The sequence below is a fragment of the Coenobita brevimanus genome, chromosome 101, assembly GCF_032717465.1.
Source record: "Coenobita brevimanus isolate Jiangsu-jjx chromosome 101, ASM3271746v2, whole genome shotgun sequence".
NCBI lineage: Eukaryota > Metazoa > Arthropoda > Malacostraca > Decapoda > Coenobitidae > Coenobita > Coenobita brevimanus.
In genome coordinates, this window is record NC_137054.1 from 49,090,766 (window position 1) to 49,096,765 (window position 6,000).

The window sequence follows — 6,000 nt, forward strand, 5'->3', positions numbered from 1 at the left end:
ACAGGAAGGAGACCACAGCTGTCGAACCGTCGACTGCAGCCCCAAGACCCCGGGGCGAGACCTCTCCCCTCCCCAATGAAGGCGATGCCCTTCCCCCACCAGGCGCCTGCGGGAGTGCCTACAGAGACTGTTTGGCCCCAGCCCTGAGGGCCAGACTCCAGTCAACAGACCCGATAGTGAGGGGCCCTTCACCACTCCCAACCACAGTCCACGACAAGAGGCTACACCCCTGCGAGTTGTCCCGTGGCTGCTGGAAGAAAGGGACTCCTGAAGGGACCCTGCCAATGTCAGGCTGACACCTGTGAGTCCCCAGGCTCCCCCTTCCCCCTTGCCCATCAACCAGTGATTGTGATACATAGTCCCCACAGAGCGGAAGTGAGAGACAAGATTCAGAGACTGTGCATATCCACTTCGTGCACGTGAGAGACAAAGTTCAGTGCCAGAATAAGAACTCTTGTGCCAGTGCATAACCACTTTGTGTAAGTAAGAGGTAAAGTTCAGTGCCAGAATAAGAACTCTTGTGACAGTGCATATCCACCTTGTGCAAAGCGAGAGGTAAAACTCAGTGTCAGACTAAGAACTCTTGTGACAGTGCATATCCATACTGTTCTAGTGGGAGACCAAGTCAGTGCCAGAATAAGGACTCTTGATCTACTCTGTCTCCATTAAAAAGCCATACCCTACCCTCTCACAGTGAAACAAGGCACAAATATAAGGACTGTGAACCTGTGTATCACCCATTTACCCAAACTGAGCATAGTGTCTATCTGTATCCTGCGCAATACATGCAACCCATTTCCCAGCCTGTGTATTGACTTTGTATTGAGTATCGTGTGGATTGTCTGCCCGTTCTGTAGCTAAGAATTTGTTAATATACGTGTAAGGTTGTTGCCCTGTGTTTTTGTGCCTTGTTCTTCTTACAGTATATCCTGGCCCCGGTCTAGTAAAGAACCCGACTGCCATACAGGCGATTCTAGGACGGGAAGCTGGCCTAAAAACACCTAGCATAACACTGGTGGACAGTGGCGGTTCTTGACCCTGGCAGAACATAAAGTGGAGCAAAGCAGAGAATATATCAAAATGGTAACGAAACCACATGTACAGTTAACCAAATTCGATCAAGAATAGTATGACATCCACACATATCTATCAGTAGTCAAGCCACTGCTGGGTATTGGGTTCGAGGACCATAGACAGAAGATAGCTGTCACCCTACCACTCCTGGGCAAAGCAGCGGCCAGCATCGCACCCAAAGTCGTCCCCGAACTGACATGGGCGAACTTCACAAAGATAGTTATTCAAGCCATCACACCTTCTCTGGGAAGAGTAATGGTATTGTCACATCTGGATGGTTTAACTTACGACGGCAACCTGGACGATACTCTTATCCAGGCCAGGCGACTCATTACTGCTGCATACCCGGAGACAGACGCTGAGACCCGGGAACAACACACATTCAACACCCTCCTCAGAGTCCTCCCCAATATGGTCAAGGAGCACTTCACCATAAACGACCCAACGGGGTATCTGGACAAGGACGTCCAGCTGAAATGGCGACTCCTAACCTCCCGCTCCACCCCTCAGCAAATTAACGTGGTTAGCAGATTCCCCACGAATAAACCAACACCCCACAACAAGCCACGACCACCTCTAGCTCACGCCAACCCCACACCAGCACCCAACTTACCTAGGGCACACCCCACAAACAAGCGCCCCAGCCACAAGGAGAACCAACACCTTATTTCAATCAACCCCTGGGAGTTCTCCGCGTGCAGCCACCAATGTCCAGTTCACGACATCCGTGAGCAACTCAAAGCTCCCCGGCACAGACTAACCACCCCAGACCGATGCAAAGTATCACCCCTGGAGAACGAGGGCCCCGAGGACGACACCGCACCAGCCGGAGATACCGATCCCAGGAAAATGGAGCAGAAGGAAGAGATCCCACAACAGCTGAATTTTTAGGCCCACCACCGTACCTCCCCACGGTGGCGGGGGCCACCTCCCATAAATATCGCCCCCCAGGCTAAAACAAGATGAGACTGAACGGGGTAAAAGTGGCCAGATCGTGCCTTTACAGCCATTTTTACTCCTGCCATAAGTCGGCTTTTGGCCCACTTTTCCCTACGTCAACTCATCTCGTAGATGCAGGGGATGGCCCCCTACCCATCCGTGAGGAAATCCGGGCCCTAGGCACCGACACCCAGTGGCAAGTGTCCACACAACACAAATTCATTGTTTTCAACTCCACATGTCGTAACTACGATGGATATCTGGGACTGGACCTGCTGCAGAAACTACGAACAACCATCGATTGCCACAAGCGGCAACTCCAGTTCCAGAAGCCCCTAGCCCCTTCCCCTGATCCCCCCAAACCAGTGTGCACTTGCACACCCCGTCTCACACTCCCCCAAGCATCACCCCTCCCAACCCCCCGTTCCTCCCGCCTCTCCCGGCCCCCCTCAGCACGAAGCATGGCTACCACTGAACAGGCCCACAGGAGCATCTGTCTTATTCTCCCCTGACTTGCCACCCAGAACCCTCTCGGTCTTCCTCCTGTCCCTCACCTTCCTCCTCCTGCACATCGCTGCAGTTAGAATCGCAAACATCACCTCGTCCATCCTCATGCTACCTAAGGGGCTCGTGGTAGGAGAAATTGAAGAAGGAGAGCCATGCACCACTGTCCCCTCTTCCTCCCCTGCCCCACTGCCCCCCATACCCGACCACCTTTCTCCTCACCAATCGGACACCCTTCACCACCTTCTCCTGGATTTCCAGAACCTCTTTGCGTCAGGCCCCTCAGATATTGGCCACACCATCTACCTGACACATGAAATACACACTACAGGACTACCGATCGGTCAACCATCCCAGCAGAAAAACCTGAAACAATGAGCAGAGGAAAACCAGCAGGTCCAGGAAATGCTAGATGCTGGCGTTGTTCCACCTTCCACCAGCCTCTGGTCCTCCCCAGTCGTCCTCGACAAGAAAAGGATGGTACCATGCGATTCTGCATAGATTACCGCTGCCTCAACGACGTAACCATCAAGGATGCCACCCCCTTCCCAGGATAAATGACTCCTTTGACTCCCTGTGCAGTGCCTCTTGGTTCTCTACCCTAGATCTCCAATTGAGGTATTGGCAGGTCCCCGTGCACCCAGAGGAGAGAGGAAAATCCGCATTTTCCACCAGTAATGGAAAACATTATGAATTCAACATCCTGCCATTTGGGCTCTGCAACGCCCCCCGCCACCTTCTCCTGACTGATGGAGTCTGTCCTTAGTGGCCTCACCTGGGAAATCTGTCTGGTATACCTGGACGACGTCATCATTTTCAGCAAAACATGGGCTGATCACCTCCAGCGCCTTAGGAAAGTTTTCCAATGCATACGCTAGGCAGGCTTCAAGCTCCAGCCTTCCAAGTGTGTCCTGGCCGCACGGACCGTCTCTTTCCTGGGGCACGTTATCTCGAAGGATGGAATATCACCCAACCCAGACAAACTGCACGCCATAGCAGAAATTTCCCTACCACGAGACGTCCACGAAGTCCAGGCCTTCCTGGGCCTTACCTCGTACTATCGACACTTCATAAAGGGGTTTGCTAACATCACCAAGCCCCTCCACGACCTGACCAGGAAGGGGGAACCCTTTACCTGGAACAACAAGAAACGGGCTGCTTTTCAAGAACTCAAGAATAAACTCATCACCGCCCCGGTCGTCGCCTTTCCCAACTACACCCTGCCCTTCCACCTGTATACCGACATTTTCCTCATAGCGATTGGCACTGTCCTCGCCCAAGTCAAGGAAGGATGAGAACACAGCATTGCCTCCACCAGCCGCACCCTTAACCAGGCTCAGTGGAACCATGCCACCATCAAACAGAAGTGCCTGGGCATCATCTGGGCCCTCGAACACTTGTGGGCTTACCTATCCGGAACGAATGTCACAATCATCGTGGGCCACCAGTCACTCCAATGGCTCCGACAATCAGACACTCACAATGCCCAGCTGATCAGATGGAGAGAGACACTAGAAGAATTTAACTACGAGATATTTTACCGCCCCAGCAAGCTCCACACTAACGCCGATGCACTCTCTCATCTCCCTATCTAGCAATAAACACGAACCGGAGCTCTTCCAATGGTGGCGCAACAAGAACTGGCTGCCCTGGATTCCACCCCACTTATTCACCAAATTCCACCAGCAGGGCGACAACTTGTTTACCCCATCTGGACACATCATCCTCGACCCCGACACTGCCCTGGACACCGTGAGGCACCTCCATTCTGATAATGGGATCCACTTGGGTATGAAGAAACTCCACGTGTTCAACGATACCTGTTGAACCCTCATTCCCTCCAAATTGACCAAACAAGTCACCCAGTCCTGCCGAGCCTGTGCATTAGGCAAAGACACCACCTGCACAGCCGGCCCTTCAGGGAGCATAACTGCCTACAAACCTTGGCAGTTACTTTCCGTGGATGTAGTAGGGCCCCTGCCGCCCAAATCAGGCTACCGATACATCATCACCTTTGTGGATACATATTCCAAATTTATCATCGTGTGCCCGGCCAAAGAACACCACAGCATTGCCTTGGCTGACGCCCTGGTCCGCCACGTTTTTCCCTACTTTGGAATTCCCTAGGCCCTACACTCGGACAGTGCCATCGAATTCACCAGCACTATATGGCGAGAGGTAGCCAACTTATTTGGCTATCGCATCTCCCACACCTTCCCCATACTGGCCACAGGGAAACAGTCTGCGAAAGAAGCCACCGAACCCTTGTGAACCAAGTATGCACCAGGACTGAGGAGACTAAAAATGAGGACTGGCCAGCTCATGTTAAAATTGTCCAGTGGGGAATGAACTCCTGTCCCCGAGAGAACGGCATATCCCCTCACAAGCAAATATACAGGGAAGCACCTCTCCTTCTGCCCCTGCACTGGCACCTACAGCCGCCCTCCACACCCTCCACGTCCGACCCTCTCCACCATCTCAAGAGGCAATTCCACCACCCGCAAAACGGCCTTGACTTACAACCAGACGGCACCCCCTCCAACCCCTACAAACGGGCGATTCTGTGATGATCACGAAGCTGCCAATTCCCCACAAACCCTTCCCCTGCTTCATGGGACCATACACCATCACCCACGTCCCTAACTCCTACCAAGTAACAATAGATTACAATAACACTCCCCGAACCTACAGAAATTGCCATATACGCCCATTCTATGCCACCACCTTCCCTAGCCCTGCCCCGCCTGTCCCCAGCACCACCCCACCTTCAACAGCTGCCCCCGACCTTCCTTCCGACTCCTATGATTGCTACAGTACATCACGCCCTCCTCCTCCTCCCTCCCCTCCTACCCCTCTCCCTCACCATTAACTCCTTCACTCACCACACCGCAAATCACCTCACCTCCGGCTTCACCGCCGCCGCAAATCCTCCCCCCTGACCGGCCCCCCACCCTCCACCACCACCCCCTTCAACTCCCACACCTCACACCGCATCACCTGCTACCCAGCCACCACCACCTGGCCCAAGCACACCAAGACCACCCGAAACTAAGACGCTCTCACACGCCCGTACGCAGCCCTCCGCCACCTGCACCTCCACATCATCTCCCCCCACCACCACATCACACTACCCATTCACTTCTGGAACCCCACCTCAAACGCCTCCATCCAACACCACGCCTCACACCGCAACACCACGTGCAACTAGAGCACCAAGAGGCCGCACTCCTACCTCACCACTCACGCCCACCTTGAAAACCACCATCACCTGCTCTGGCCGCTTTTCATGCCCTCCCACAAGATACACTGCCACCCCCTCCCCCACCCCCACCTCACCTCCACCACAGGAACCAACCACCCCCAGCCTTCACACCCCAAACACGACCTCTGTCGCCCTCATGATACATCAGGCCCAAATTCCACCTATCCCTATCCCAGGGGAAAACACCGACGCTTTGCCCCGGCATAAAACCACCGCTGCCT